The sequence below is a fragment of the Halictus rubicundus genome, chromosome 14 (genome assembly GCF_050948215.1).
Source record: "Halictus rubicundus isolate RS-2024b chromosome 14, iyHalRubi1_principal, whole genome shotgun sequence".
In the NCBI taxonomy this organism is placed as follows: Eukaryota; Metazoa; Arthropoda; class Insecta; order Hymenoptera; family Halictidae; genus Halictus; species Halictus rubicundus.
The window spans coordinates 171,966-188,778 of NC_135162.1; the positions used below are offsets into that span (position 1 = coordinate 171,966).

At 34.8% G+C, this 16,813-nt stretch overlaps 1 long non-coding RNA gene across 1 annotated transcript; it reads right to left on the bottom strand.

The window, feature by feature from the left end:
* Positions 1 to 4,653: 4,653 nt before the first annotated feature.
* Positions 4,654 to 13,489, bottom strand: LOC143360861 (uncharacterized). Its single transcript, XR_013083359.1, has 7 exons — positions 13,432 to 13,489; positions 13,228 to 13,298; positions 12,614 to 12,682; positions 5,872 to 5,925; positions 5,500 to 5,800; positions 5,070 to 5,154; positions 4,654 to 4,974 (listed from the first exon to the last, which is right to left on the bottom strand). It is a non-coding gene; the product is annotated as an uncharacterized LOC143360861 (long non-coding RNA).
* Positions 13,490 to 16,813: the final 3,324 nt, after the last annotated feature.

The following is a 16,813-nucleotide window of genomic DNA, read 5'->3' on the forward strand; positions in this document are numbered from 1 at the left end:
ACTGTTTCATCTTTATCCTTTCGTCTATCCTCGCTCCCCCCTTCCTTTCCATATTCACCACTTTCCATATCTGACTCTCATTTTTTAGTCCTTCCACCATCCTTTCCCATTTCTCTCTCTCTACCTTCTTCTTCTCTTCGCATAACTCCTTATATCTTCTCTTCTCTTCCTTAAATTTCTTACCCTCCCCTCCCTTCTTCCTCCATCCCCTTAGTTTCTCTCTCACTTTCCTTTTCCCTTCCCTACACTCCTCGTCCCACCATCCGCCCCTCCTTTTTCTCTCTTTCTTCCCCATCGTCTCCAACGCCTCTCCTATTCTTTTCTTCAATCTTTTCCACTCTTCCTCCACTCCTTCCTCTCCTCCCGTAAAGGCCCCAAATCTTTCTTTGAAACCCTTTATTTCTTCCTCTGACCAGCGACCCCCCTTATTCCCCCTTCCTTTCCCTTTTTCCTCCTTTTTAAAATCCCCTCTCTTCACTCCTTCTATCCAAACCGTCACTGGCATGTGATCTGAATCAATCTGTTCCCCTATTTCCACCCTTTCCACCTCTTCCCTTGTTTGCTCATTCCCTATAATATAGTCTATTACTGAGTTCCCCTTCCCCCCTACATATGTCCACTCTCCCGCCTCGTCTCCTTTAGTGCTACCGTTTAGTATCCCCCATCCTCTCTCTCCTAGATATCTGATCAGTCTCCTCCCTTCTACGTTTATTTTCTCATCCTTCGACTTTCTACTCCCTTCCCCTCTCTCCCCTTCTTCCTCCTCTCCCACTTCCCCCCTTCTCTTCCCGTCCTAGCATTGAAGTCCCCACCTATAATTACTCTTTCCCGGATCCCTCTTTCTTCTGTCCATTGCCCCATTTTTTCCAACTTTCTTTCCAGATCTCCGTTTACGTAAACCCCTACCACCCTCCACCATTTCTCGCCTATCTTCACCCTTACCGTCATCATACCTTCTTCATCTCCTCCCTCCTCCCTTTCCCTCTCGATCTCTTTCCTTACTCCTATTAGCATACCTCCCATTGCCCTTCCCCTTTTTTCTACTCTTCTTGCCCACTGTGTTTCCCATATGTACCCCTTTGGTAGCCTTCTCCTTACCCCGCTCCACCCCCTTTCCTCGATCCACGTTTCCATTAATACTATTATGTCCCACCCCTCTAACCCTTTCCAGAATTCCGTGTCCTTATTCCTTAATCCTGCCACATTCCAGAAAGTTATTTTGTACCTTGCTTTATCTATTCTCCTAATTCTTCTCTTATTTTCCTCTATCATTTCCCTCCCTATCCCTCCTTCTCCCCCTTTATTCCTCTCTTCCTCTTCCTCTTCGCTTCTTTCTATCTCCTCTACCCTTCCTTCTATTCTTTCTAACCATTTTTCTATCCTTTCCCATCTTTTTTCCTCCTCCTTTCTCTCTTCCTTCCTTTCTTCCCTCCATCTCTCCCTTTCATTCCTCCACTCCTCCATCCACCTTTCCCCTTCCTCCCTCAACCTTTCCTTCATACTCTCGACTTCCCCTATTAGCCCTCTTATTACTTCCTCTATCTTCCTAACTTCTGTCCCCTCCTCCTCCTTTCCCTTCTCTGGCGATCTTTTTGTTTTGTCACTTCTTTTAAACATTCCTCTTTCGTCCCTCCCCTCTCCTAACAATTCCTCTCTGCTCCTCTTTTTCCCCACACTTTCCACATTCCCCAAATTATCTAGACTAAACCACCGTTCTAACCTCTCATCCTTCATCATCCTTCCTACTCTTCCTTTTCCCGCCCCCTCCTCTATTTTCCCCACCCCCTTTTCTTCTCCCCCTCTCTCACTCATTTCTTCTGCCCTTTCCTACTTTGTAATTGTCACTCTTTTCAAATTTCCCGCCTCCTTAAGTTATTCTTCTCCCGCTAGATCGCGCCACCTTCCACTCCTTCCAGATGTAATCCTGCGCACTCCCCTCTACCGTCACCCGGACCTAACCTCTCTCTCACTCACTTTATCTTTCCACCAATGCTCTCTATCTCACTTCCCCGCCCTTATCCCTTTCTCCAACACCTGACCCTAACCTCAAGACACCCTTCTCCACACACTTTCTCCCCACACACCTCTTTCTCTCAACACTTTCACCCTAAGTTTCCGTACACTCTCTTTCGCACCTCAATTACTCATGCGACCGGAAACGGAAGTCTTCTATACTTGAAATATTATAATATGTAAATAGTTTAAGACTCTATAACAATAAAAAGTGGGAACTTAGTAAACTCGACTCTAAACAGTTCTGTATTTATTTCATTTTATGTTTTGTAAAGGCTTTTTTATTGATAAGTACTTGTTTAGAAAGTATACAATAATTTTCTAGTCACAGAGGCTACATTTTTTACCATTTATTAGATAAACTCAAAGTGTCTTATGATATACACTAATTTTACTGTGCACTAGTTTCTATTATGTGACATACGTAGTATGTCACAATAAAAAAATGGTTCAGGTAAATGTTATTCAGTTTGATGAGAGTTATCACAATAATGTAAATTGATACCGCTTTCCATTTAAAAAACTTTAGGAGTCAAAATAATTTGTTGTGTATTAAGAGATTAGCCTCTGTGGAATAATTAATTTAATAGACAGATGCAACGAATACCACCATTAGATTCTCAGTAAACAACTTGTAACTCTTTATTTGGCAAACTCTGCATATTTAATTAATATTGGGTTATTCGGAAAGTAATTTCGTTTTTCGGGTAAATATTTGAGAAAACCCTATTTCGCAAACAAATAGTTATTGAGATACAAGCTGAAAAAGTTTTGCAGAATTTGACTTTGTGGTGTTATACGTATAGACAAAAATAATCAAGATAAAATGTTCCACATTCTTTTTCAGCGTATATCTCAATAACTACTTGTTTGCGACATATAATTCCTTTCAAACTTTTTCTCTTCTCGATGAGTAGGATATGTTGATGTAAACAAATTTTTAACAACAACGTTCTTTGTTATAACTAATTTTACGGCAAGTTTCTATATCATCGATAATATCATAAAGAAAAGAATAAACGAAACCAAACCAAAACCGAGTATATCTTCATTTTTATGTTCTTCACAAGCATTTGTTTAGTCAGCGACCATCATTTGTTATTTTACATGGACGCAATTTTACGCACGCAACGCGTAGCTAACAAATATCACAATATACTGTTTGAATCAATTATTCAAGGTAATTATCGTATTTCTATATTCATTCCTATAAAATGTGTAATCTTAACTTTACCATGTCGTTAATGTTTTACCACTTTTTTTTACATTTGTTTAATTGTGGCTGTTCAAAATTCATTGTATAGACGATAATATTTTGTTTTCTGAAACTACGTATATTGTTAATAGATGGAAAAAATCGCAGGGAAAGCGAAAGGGACTTTTATTTATGTACACAACGATTATTCTTACAATAAAGATAGTCGCAGTGAAAACATTTATCGGTGCAACACTCGACGAACTACACGATGTTGTGGGGCTGCAATGACTCTTAGCGATGGTTCTGTTTCGTTAATAAAATCCCATAATCACCCTGGTCAAGAATATCTTGCTACACGGTATTTGATGATACAAGAAATGACGAAGCTGAGTCGGGAGACATTGATCCCATTTAAACAAATATTTGATGATGTTTGTAGAAAGTATGTTTATGCTTACTGTTCTTATGTGTTTCTTTTATTAACTTTTTTTGGAGAAATATTGATCTACCTATCGATATGTGACACTCTCACCGATTTCAAAGATTTTTGAATATGTTGCAGAAATGATTAGGGATAGCAGGTGTACACAGGAAAGAACAACCATACGGAGTTAGTTTGTGTTAGATTTTTAGAACGTGGGGGGGGGGGGGTATTTAAAACACATTAAAAAATCACAAAAATTAATTGTTGACAGTGTCACATATCGATAAATTCATTGAAATATTATACAAATGTTTATTTAAAGACATCCAGATGCTGCAGCTTATTGTTCATTTACAAAATTAAGTCCAACGTTGCACAGACAGAGAGCTAATTTCAAACCCGCAATTCCACAATCCTTAGAAATTTTGTATGGCCAGATGAAAATTTATCAACCATTGGAAAATCTAAATGTATGTCTTGTGAAGTCATTAAAAGACGAAACCGCTGTAATAATTACAACTGATGGGTTGCTGCAAGGATTGAAGAAATCAAAAGAAATATTCGTTGATGGAACATTTGCAGTAAGTAGCATAAAACTCTTAGAAATTTTATAATGTTTTTCTTTAATGATTTAATTATCTTAAAATCTACATAACTACAATACTTATACTATGTTATATAAATTACAGAAGCTATTTAACTTAGATGTTTATATCAAGTATATCAAACTTTTCAAAGTAAACTTTTAATGTGTATATACTTAATAGATAATAATAATAATAGTAAATAATAGTAGTCGTCTGTAATTTTAGGTTTTACCCAAGGAACCTCACATGGGGCAGCTCTACACCATCCATATACGCTGCATGGATAATGTAAAACATAATTTATATTAGATTTACTTCTTAAATTGTATCCAATGCTCCTTCACGAACATAAAGAATTGCTTTTTTTCAGGGTATTGCAACTATACTTGTTCTATGTGAAAGACGGACGGCTACACTATATCCTGCTATATGGAAAAAGATATTTAATTTAATACCTGAATTGGCAAATAATATAAGATTCATAATGAGTGATTATGAAGCAGCCGCTGTTACAACTCTACATGAGTTATTTCCTAATGCACATATACATGGTTGCTGGTTTCATTATTGTCAAGTTTGTGATACTGTTTGAAGTTATATGTTATCATACATATTACAATTTTGTCTATTATAGAAATCTACATTTTTTGTCATACATATATTGCAGGCTGTTCTTCGAAAGTGGCGCAAGCTTGGTTTGACTAATGTACCTAATACGGTTGTGCGTATGGCAATGTCTCCGGCTTTAGTACCTGAAACAAAGTTTCAACAAGCCATATTAATTATACAAGAAGAGGCAGACAATATAGCAAGTAATTTTCCCAATGTTCTTTTATTTATGACTTACATGCGAACTAATTGGTTAAAAAAGGCATCGCAAGTAAGCGTGTACAATACCGAGCGTCGAGCTCTGAAAGTCGAAGAGCCAGCGACTGAAAAAACGGTATACATACAATGTAAGCAGATGGAGAATCACGCACGATTGAAAGTTTAAACTTTTAGATTTTTCAATATACCTTCATAAAATTATTACGAGTGAATTGAGGTACTTTTCCTGATGAAAATGAGTTCAAACTCGAGTGTAATCGAACAATTTTTATTGATACGTAATGTTACGATAAAAATTATAAGCTTATTGAAGATAGTCCAAATGATGTCATGTTTAGACTCATTTTCATCGCTATGATAATTCTAGACTTATGATTCAATGAGAAAAGGGTAACACGTTTTCTTATATGTCTCTATAATCAACAATTTTTAATATATCAAAAAGTCACCATATTTAAATTTGAACAAAATCCGAAATTTAACTCCAAAATGTGTCCGTTTTCGCGTGGTATGACCCATCTGTGAAAGTCAATTAGAATCTCGTTGTAAATATTGAAGATCTCTTAGTAAATAATTATCGCATCCGCTGTCTAGTGATAGCCGTACCGTACACCCAAAAAGGCCAATCGCCAAAAATTGTGTTAAAAACTCAAATATTGAGTTTTTCTAATATTACAAGTGGCGTATTTAAGTTTGTAAATTTAGCCTTTTTGCCCAGCAATTGTGTATGTCCACGTACGTTCAGATTATCTGTAAAAAACAATTTAGTAAGAAATGAGTTCTTCTCTAGCAATACTAAATTTAGTCCATATAAATTTTACTTTTGTCCTCCAATTCTTCGTTGCTTCTTTTCTTCGTACATTTTTTATATGCGCCTGGAATTATTTATATAATTATTAAGATTGTAGTGTTACGTATGGAGACGTGTCTCCACGTTCATTTCGATTAGAAGTTCTAATCTCTTTTCTGAGAACGAAAAGCGTCCCAACAGGCCCCTTGTCTAATGATTGTACTCCGGCTGGACGCAGCTGGCACGAAGCATGATTCAGTAACAGCACCGTACGATTTCCTAATATGGAAATCTTCAAAACATCCCCTTCTGGAATGTTTTGTCAAGATAGTCTTTGATAGGAAACATCCTGGCTAACCCTTCGTTTTACCCCTATAAACGAAGATCCAGCTGCAAACCTTAAACTCACTAGAAACGACAAATACGAGTATGCGACCGTAAAATAAAACAGATACATTCCCCTCTCATTTTTAGGGTATATAAAGTAGTACGGATACTACTTTATAAACCCTCTTGAAGTTTGTCGCGGGACGGGTAGGTAGGTTAGATTACAGAGGAGACGAGAAACACGTGCACGAGGATAAGAGAGAGATTGAGACTGAAAAGTATTAAATACTATTAGTAAGAAATATAGGGAAGAATAGGCCGTAAATGCCGTTTCTCTATTTATAGGTAATGGATCTGTAAATATTATAAATATTGTTTAATTATTGTTTAATAAATATCATCTCTATTTATAGTGAAACCCAATTTGGTTTATTCACCCACAAAACGCCACATAAAAGAAAGAGACATTATAAAACGGCATTTTGCTTACTAGAACAATGGATAAACTACGTTTTGAAATTGAGATAAAAGCAGGTCAAGATCCAAAATCAAACATCTATGCCATAACCTCAATTGAAACGCCACATGGAGAGGTTTATGGCATCCCAGAGGAGCAACAATATGCGGCATATCATGCAGAACTGATAAAAACAGAAGCGTTTCAGAGAGCAAGAGCCACTATCAAATTGAGACACCAATCGAGGAAAATTTGGATAAAATTAAATAAAGAATTAAAGGAATTCTACACGGATAAAGAGGAAAACATAATATTAGGAGATTATTATTTAGAAGAAATTACAAATAAGTCACAACCTATAAGTAATTTAACGGAGGATACATTAGCGAGGATCTTGAAAGCTGTCTCCATAAAAAACGACGAACATAAATCACAAAGTGGGCAAAGTAACTTAAAGAAGGTAACAGAAAAATTTACCATTGAAAAGTTTACAGGCAAAAATGCTAATGGGATTCAATGGCTAGATACATTTGAAAAAGAATGCAATCGTTTAGGCATACAAAAAGATGAAGAAAAGATTGAAATTTTTAGGCTAGTTTTAGAAGGCTCTTGTCTAGATTGGTATAGTTCTATGCTTATAAAACATTCACTAGCATCGGAATGGGAAACCTGGAGAAATAATTTCTGCGAAACCTATGCAGACAAAGGTTGGTCTCCAGTTAAGTATGCAATTCTATATAAATATATAAACGGCTCATTATTAGATTATGCTCTAAAGAAAGAAAAGATTCTATTAGAGATGAATAAATCAATTGATAAAAGTACCCTGATCGACCTTATAGCAGTAGGATTACCAGACTTTATAATAGACAAAATTGACAGAAAGAAATTAAAAGAGACTGAAGATCTTTTCAATGCATTGCGAAGCCTAGAACATATGACAAAAAAGAAAAATACAGAATATAAAACTGCCAATAAATACGCCAAAGAAGATCCAGAGAAAAGACAACAAAAAAGAGCATGTAGGATTTGTGAAAAAAAAGGGAAAATGAATCGCTTTCACCCGGAATCCTCATGTTGGTTCAAAGGAAATGAAAATAACGGTAAAGAGAAAAACCAAATTAAGTTTGTAAATAACACAGAAATAGAAGCTGAACTATCTGACACGGAACAAAAAAACTTGTAGTTCCGCCATTAATCAAGGTCAAAGTGCGATTACAAGATAACGTAGAAATTCTGGGAATATATGACTCAGGTTCAAACGTTTCTTTAATAAGTTCAAAATTATTAAAACTGAAAAAAGGAAAAATAGATAGCGTGCAAGGAGCGAATCTAATGACGATTAATGGTGTGAAAAGAACTAATGGGATGGTGTCAATAAAAATAAAAATCTTTGATATAGAAAAAAGTGTAGATATATTTGTAATTGATGAAGATAAATTTCAATATGACTTTTTAGTTGGACTAGATATAATAAAGAAATTCCAATTAATACAGGATGAAAATTTGGAAATCAAACAAAAAATATATAAGGATATCACAAAAGAGAACTTAGGAAGAAATAAAGATAACAAAACTACAGATAAGTATTTCATAAATTTTAACGAACATATAAATACATCAAATTTTAGAATTGCTATAGATCATCTAGACTATAAAAGAAAAACAGAAATAAACAAATTAATAGAAAAGTATAGTGCAATATTTGCCAAAGATAAATACGATGTAGGGAGGGTGAAAAATTATGAGGCTAGAATTGATCTATTAATGGACAAATTCTGTAGCAAAAGACCATACAAATGCAGCATTGAAGACAAAAAGGAGATAGAAGCACAGGTTGCAAAATTATTAGAAAATAATCTGATAGAAGAATCATACAGCCCCTTCGCGGCTCCAGTAACTCTAGCGTACAAGAGAGAAGAAAATAGAAAAACAAGATTGTGTTGCGATTTTAGAGACTTAAATAAGATAGTTGTACCACAATCACAACCCTTTCCGCTAATAGAAGATTTAATGGTAAAAGCTAGAAATTGCAAATTTTTCTCAACATTTGACATTAATTCAGCGTTCTGGTCGATTCCTTTACGAATAAAAGATAGAAAAAAAACAGCCTTTGTCACGCAGGAAGGACATTTTCAATGGACGTGTCTACCATTTGGGCTAAAAACATCGCCAGCAATATTCCAAAGAATATTAAGCAACATAATCAGGAAACACAAACTTACAAATTTCACAGTAAATTACATAGATGACATACTAGTATTTTCTAAGAATTTTACAGACCACATACACCACTTAACAAAATTACTAGAAGCAATAAGAGAAGAAGGATTTAGACTAAAATTCACTAAATGCAAATTTGCAGAGAATTCAGTAAAATATCTGGGACATATAATTGGTAATAATTCAATAAGACCAATGAACGATAACTTGATTGCAATTAAAGACTTTCCGACTCCAAGAACACAAAAAAACGTCAGACAATTCTTAGGAAAAGTGAATTTCTATAATAAATATATACCAAACATAGCCAGAATATTGGATCCACTACACAACCTATTGAGAAAAGGACAGAAATTTATTTGGACCGAAGAATGTGAAAAAGCATTTGAAAATATGAAAAAATTATTATGCTCTCAACCTGTATTAGAAATATACGACCCAGATCTACCGATTTATATTTACACGGATGCGAGTTTACTAGGCATAGGAGCAGTAATGAAACAAAGACAACCAAATAATGAAGAGAAACCAGTAGCATACTTTTCAAGAAAATTGAATAATAGTCAAAAAAAGAAGAAAGCAATATACCTAGAATGTCTTGCAATAAAAGAGGCGATACATTATTGGCAATACTTGTTAATGGGAAAATCGTTCATAGTTTATTCAGATCATAAACCCCTAGAAAACCTAAATATAAAGTCGAGAACAGATGAAGAGTTAGGAGATCTAACATATTATCTATCGCAATATGATTTCATAGTTAAATATGCCCCAGGAAAATGCAATTTAGAAGCCGATTGTCTTAGTAGAAACCCAGTATTAGAAGCTAAAGAAAACAAAACATTAAAAACTATAAACTTAATCAAGCTAAAAGATATAATTATAGACCAGGAAAAAAACAAAGAACTGCAAAATAAAACAAATAAGATGATAGAAAAAAATAATGTATACTATAAAAAAGTAAACAGAAAAGAAAAAATAGTCTTATCAGAAAATTTTAGTAAAGAATTTATTAAAAAAGTACACGAAGAATACTGCCACATAGGAATAAAACAAATGGAAAATAAAATTACACCATATTATACAGCAAAAAAATTAACAGAAAATATAAAACACATTTGTAAAAATTGTGTAATATGTATAAAAAACAAATCGAGAGGACAAAGGAAAAATGGATTAATGTCACATTTAGGACCTGCAAAAGAGCCATTCGAGATTATGTCAATTGACACAATCGGAGGATTCGGCGGATCCAGATCAACCAAAAAATATCTACACCTTTTGGTGGACCATTTTACGAGATATGGATATATTCTAACATCCAAGACACAGAACGCAAACGATTTTATAAAACTAATCAAGATGGTCACAGATAATAACGAAATTGGTATAATCTTGTCGGATCAATATCCAGGAATAAATTCAAAAGAATTTAAAACATTCTTAAAAGAGAAAAATATTCCAATAATATTCACGGCAGTTAACTCACCATTTTCTAATGGCCTCAATGAAAGACTAAACCAAACTTTAGTCAACAAAATAAGATGCAAAATTAACGAACAAACAAGAAACCGGGCATGGACAACAATAGCACAAGAATGCACAAGGAAATACAATGAAACGGAACATACAATAACAGGTTTTGCACCGATATATTTAATGCAAGGAAAAAACACAACAATTGTACCCGAAGAACTCCATCAAGAAATAAAAAACAACTTATACCAAGACAGAAAGCTTGCTTTAGACAGAACCATTAAATCGCATAATTACAACAAAACATTATTCGAAAAAAATAGAAAAAAAATGGAATTCAACGTTGGAGATCGAGTATACGTAGAAAATGGACATAGATTAAACAGAAAGAAATTAGATGAACTAAAAATCGGACCTTTTGAAATAAAAGAAAAATTATCCAACTCCATTTACAGAATTAATACAGGGCACAAGAAAGAAGAATCAAACATTTTTCACATTACGAAGCTCATTCCAATACCAGAAAGCATCAACGACGATGATGAAGAAAATCATGAGGAATACTAGCAGACTTGTTGAAGGATTTTGTAGCCAAAGAAAAACTCTTTCCGCGGTGGGGAGATATAAAGTAGTACGGATACTACTTTATAAACCCTCTTGAAGTTTGTCGCGGGACGGGTAGGTAGGTTAGATTACAGAGGAGACGAGAAACACGTGCACGAGGATAAGAGAGAGATTGAGACTGAAAAGTATTAAATACTATTAGTAAGAAATATAGGGAAGAATAGGCCGTAAATGCCGTTTCTCTATTTATAGGTAATGGATCTGTAAATATTATAAATATTGTTTAATTATTGTTTAATAAATATCATCTCTATTTATAGTGAAACCCAATTTGGTTTATTCACCCACAAAACGCCACATAAAAGAAAGAGACATTATAGGTATATAAACCCATGCATTTTCATCCTCTTTGGTTAGTCGAGAAGCGGTGCAGTCAAGATTCAGACGCGGTTCAGTACTCGTGCAGTCACGTCGCGTCAAGTCTAGTGAGATCGGGTTAAAGTCCCTTTCGAATCAATTCGTAACCTTATAGATTCCGTCAGTTCGGTATATATTCTATTTGGCATTTAACAATCGCTATCTAACCCCGCATTGCCAGTGCGTCAACACCGTGCATCATTAGGTAACAATTTCTCTAATTGTACACTTACTACATCCACTCGCGACACAAACAATCACACTTGTAACTATTCCAAATCAGAATATATTTGTCTTGTTTGTTAACTCGCGTAATCTACAACCTTTAATTATTGCCTGATATCCTAATCTAATAATTGAACGTTCCCACATGATACAATCTTACCGCTCGGATTGTATCCATTAAATTATATATAAGTTACGAGGCTTACTAATCTTAGATTCAATTCAACGAAGATTTCTCCAACCTAGTGGCTCCCCGGTTTCGCATTGGGTGCGTCCACCAAAATTATACCATCCTAGCGGAACCCTGATTTCGCATTGGGTTCTTCCGTATCCTAGCAGCTCCCTGGTCTCGCATCAGGTCCGTCTGTGAGTTATCCACCTTCCTTTAAATCGGGTTCGCCGCGTGTCTCTCCTAGTGACTCCCCGATTCCGCATTGGGTGCGTTCACGAAGTTTCATCCTCCTAGTAGCTCCTCGGTTTCGCATCGGGTGCGTCTGCGTTTGACTCCAACCTCCCAGAGGTTCCCTGATTTCGCATCAGGTGCGTCCTCGACGTCAACTATCCTAGCGGCTCCCCGATCTCGCATTGGGTGCGTCCGCGTACCTAACTAACAAATTGAAACCATATTCCTGGGGTAACAACCCCTCGCCGGCCTCTCGCGTTGCTCGCAGCCCTGGCTCGTAACAGTAGATTTACCGGTTGTTATTATAGTTTGGTTAAATGTTGTCTCTCTACTGTACCCAGACAGCACTGAGACGTCTTAAATATGTCTCTAATCAAGTAAAGTCGTTTTTCCAGGATTGCAATACAAAAAGTTTGTTTTCAGTAGACAATTTGCATTATTCAGAAGCATACAACTGCGCATATAGCTATTTTCATAGGTACATGCTTGCCGAATAATGCAAATTACGCCTCATAAACGTAAAAATAGGACTATCGAGGGCGATCGCGGCCTTGATTAATCTTTTATCTAGCACTTTTCACTGCTGAAAAATCCCATCTTTGTATTATCGAGAAATGAGAACGCGCATCCTGCACCCTTGCAATTCTGGAAACGAGTCTACCGCCTTAAGTATTAACTTACTTTGATTTTGATCAGTAATTTCATTTTCTATAACAGAAATCGGTTCTGGAGTAGTGCAAACATGATCCGCTATAAATAAGGAAAATATTTTATATATTTTATTAAAGTGATTATTAATTTAATATTAATGCATTATTAATTAGATGATGTCTACGTATAAGTAAAATGTTGAAAATTTTGCAACCTCAGTAAATCAATAAAAGAGATTAAAACATCAACATCAGAGATTTAAACATCTCTTAATGAGATTAAATGATTTTTTTATGAGAATCCTCATTACACATCGTTTTAACCAGTCCCGCGTGCTTAAATTATTAACACATTCGAGACAGGTAACGTAGTCCTACGACATTTCAAATTCTGTAGCTAAATACCGATAGCGTAGTCGTAGACCTACGTTCTTAACCTTACGGTATTCAGCTATAGGCGGTACACAGCTAAAAGTCTCACTCGATAACCGCCAGTCGTGAATGTGTTAACAGTTCAAAGTAAAGGTGGATGGAAGCTTATTTTGACTGAGGTCATTGCGGTTCTGGGAAAAACTAATGTGCGATGAAAACAATGCGCGATTAGAACAATCCCTATTTTTGTCTACACCAATTTTCATACTTTACCTTCACAATCTCCATACATTAATATCTTATGACCCTTATGAAACGATAATAAAAACTCTTTCAAAGTTAATCTAAAAAACAATAAGTAAATATCTTTTATGTGTAATTATATTTTTTAATCTATGTATTTTATAGAGCATTATAAAGAAAACAATCAGACGTAGTTTAAGGAACCTAAGCATAACATTTAGGACAAAATCAAACCTTCCACTAGCAAGATGTTTTTGTAGTGTTCCAATCTTATTATCTCTTATTACACTTTTCTTGTTGCTTTTACGACGTACACATTGTCCTTCATGGAGTCTTCTTATTTTAATTTCTTCATCTATTATTAGTTGCTTTAGAGTTTCTGTAAAGTTTACAGTTAATTTAGCTTGGATGAGAAATCGTTTTATAAAATTTTGTTTTATACACAAATAAAAATGCATAAACGAAATAAAATTAATGAAAGAATTACCCAAAAATATCCATATGTTTTTTTTCCTCTTCCTAGCTTCAATGAAACAACATTATTGTAAGACTCGGTGGTATTGTTTGTTCTCATAGGACAATCATATACTGAAACTTTTTCTGCTTTTGGCCACCACGTGGATCGTATGTATTCGATAAAAATTTTAATTGCAGCATGCTCAGCGGTTAAAAAAGCTGCTTCTCTTTCAATTTCAGTGAAACCTTTTTCAAAGAGGTCTGCAGGAGCTAAAGCTAAAGTCATTGCCATTGACAATACTTTAGTTGGTGCATCTGTGAGACCTAAATGGCGCCATTTTCGTAATAAAGCCTATAAAACGTACAATTAGTTTAAAATTATATCTTTTTATGGACAGAAACTTTATTCCCTATAAAATTATATAAACCTGATTATAGTGGAACCAGCAGCCTTTTACACTGCTCGATGGAAACTGCTGCTCCAATGCAATCATTGCTGCAGTTTCATAGTCAGTCATCGTAAACTTCAAATTCTTATGAAGCATTGGAGCTAATTCTTTTATCTTCCTCCATATTGCTATATACATAGCTTTTGTTAATGTTTCGCACAATATAAATATTGTACCCACTCCCTTCGAAAGCAAAACTTTAATAAGTATAATACAAGCTCTAAAATTTGGTATTACTATCAATACGATGTGCATTTTTACCCTGATCATAGGGCAGTTAACATGTATTAAAGGGAACGAATAAAAATTGTATTCACTTTTATGCTTGTAGTAAAATAACAAAATAAATAATGTTACAATGGGATATTTAAAACAAACGTAAAAATTTCGAATGACAAAAGATAGAATTTATTTATTACGATACAGATTTATTCGTTACTAATAAATAATTTTTCTTCAAATAATATCGTTACTCGTGATTCAGGAATAAATTCTTTCGTTACCCTTTATAGTCAAAATACAATTTTCCTAATATTGCCTATACACATTATACAATTATAGTATAAAAACTAAAATAACATACTTTAATAATGCATATTATACTTACAGTATCCATGTATACAATGTGAATAATATAAAGTTGTGCAATTGGTGGTTTAGAAGGTAAAATCTTGAATGGAAATAAAATACAAATTGTGTAGAATTGAATAGAAATAAAATATAATATACAGGGTGGCCCACATAACTCTGAACAGCTCAATATCTCGAAAACTATGCCATCGATTTTAAAGTTCTTAGTCTTAAATTGCATGGAACTTGAAGGGCCTTTCTGACTACATAAACGTGAAGTGGCCTCCCTTCCCCTTTAACGGGGGAGGGGAGGTACCTTTGTAATTTTAAATGGAACCCCCTATAAAATGTTACATATTTAGATTCTACCGGAAAAAACAAGTCAATTTTGTCTGAAACATTTTTTTGTCAGATACTTCCATGATGATATATAACAGTTTGAAGTTTCGAGTTGTAGGTACTTGAAGCGCTCGGAAATAGCGTTATGGAATTATACGCGCTTCATAATTTAGAAACATTTCATAATTTAGAAAAGCGGCTTAGTAAAGCTGTCACTAATGAAAATAATAGTGCCAGTATTCATGCTGCAATTACATTAAATCCTCATATTAGTCAACGTACACTTGCACAAACATCACATATTAGTCATTCATCAATTCAACGAATTTTGAAACGGCAAAAGTATCATCCATATCACATGGTTTTATCACAACAGCTTTCGATAGCAGATTACGATCACCGCGTAAGATTTTGTGAGTGGCTGCAGGGTGTTGAGGAAAATGACTTTTTGTGCAAAATACTTTTTTCCGATGAGGCCACTTTTATGAATTCAGGGCATGTAAATAGACATAATCTGCATTATTGGGCCGTGGAAAACCCAAATTGGATGCGATGTGTTCCCTTTCAACGTCGATGGTCTTTAAATGTTTGGTGTGGCCTAATAGGAGATTTTGTGATTGGACCTTATTTTTTTCAAGAAACTGTAACATCTGCAAGTTATTGTGATTTCTTAAAAAATCATTTGCCTGCGCTTTGGGAAGATGTGCCACTGCACGTTAGAAGAGAAATGTGGTTCCAACAAGACGGCGCTCCTCCACATTTTGCAATCATCACCAGGCAATTTTTGAATGAAAAATTTGGGAACAAATGGATAGGTCGTGGGGGACCTCGTCAATGGCCTCCTCGATCCCCGATCTAACACAATTAGATTTTTTCTTATGGGGATATGTAAAGGACAAAGTTATGTTTGAATCACCGACGACAAAAGAGGATATGAAACAAAGAATACGTGACGCTTCAGTGACTCCCGAAATGTTAAAAAATGTTAGAACAACTTTGATGTTTCGAGTAAATAAATGTTTACAAGCCCGTGGTGGACATTTTGAACATTTAATTTAAAGTACATTTTATTTCTTCACGAATAAGCAAAGAACTCAAGCGCGTATAATTCCATAACGCTATTTCCGAGCGCTTCAAGTACCTACAACTCGAAACTTCAAACTGTTATATCTCATCATGGAAGTATCTGACAAAAAATGTTTCAGACAAAATTGACTTGTTTTTTCCGGTAGAATCTAAATATGTAACATTTTATAGGGGGTTCCATTTAAAATTACAAAGGTACCTCCCCTCCCCCGTTAAAGGGGAAGGGAGGCCACTTCACGTTTATGTAGTCAGAAAGGCCCTTCAAGTTCCATGCAATTTAAGACTAAGAACTTTAAAATCGATGGCATAGTTTTCGAGATATTGAGCTGTTCAGAGTTATGTGGGCCACCCTGTATATAAGAGATATAATATATGTACGTAAAAGAATACACACACACATCACATGTATCACATTATGTCCCCCTTCATATCAAACACCTTTCGGAAGAACATTTTTTTTAACATTTTATGTTCCTTCTGAGAAATTAAAAACAGTCCACTTATTATATAATCCGTTCATACATAATGTATACATTCAGTATTATGTCTGTACTACATATTACAATGAATACCAGGTATTTCGTTTATCTTATCCATTTTAATGTCTTCATTACTTTTACAGATTAAAAAATGTACAAAAAAATAGTTGTTTTCATTTTCATGTTTTTCTGTCAAGAAAATTTTTTTCATGTTTCAAAGTTCATCGACAATTTTTT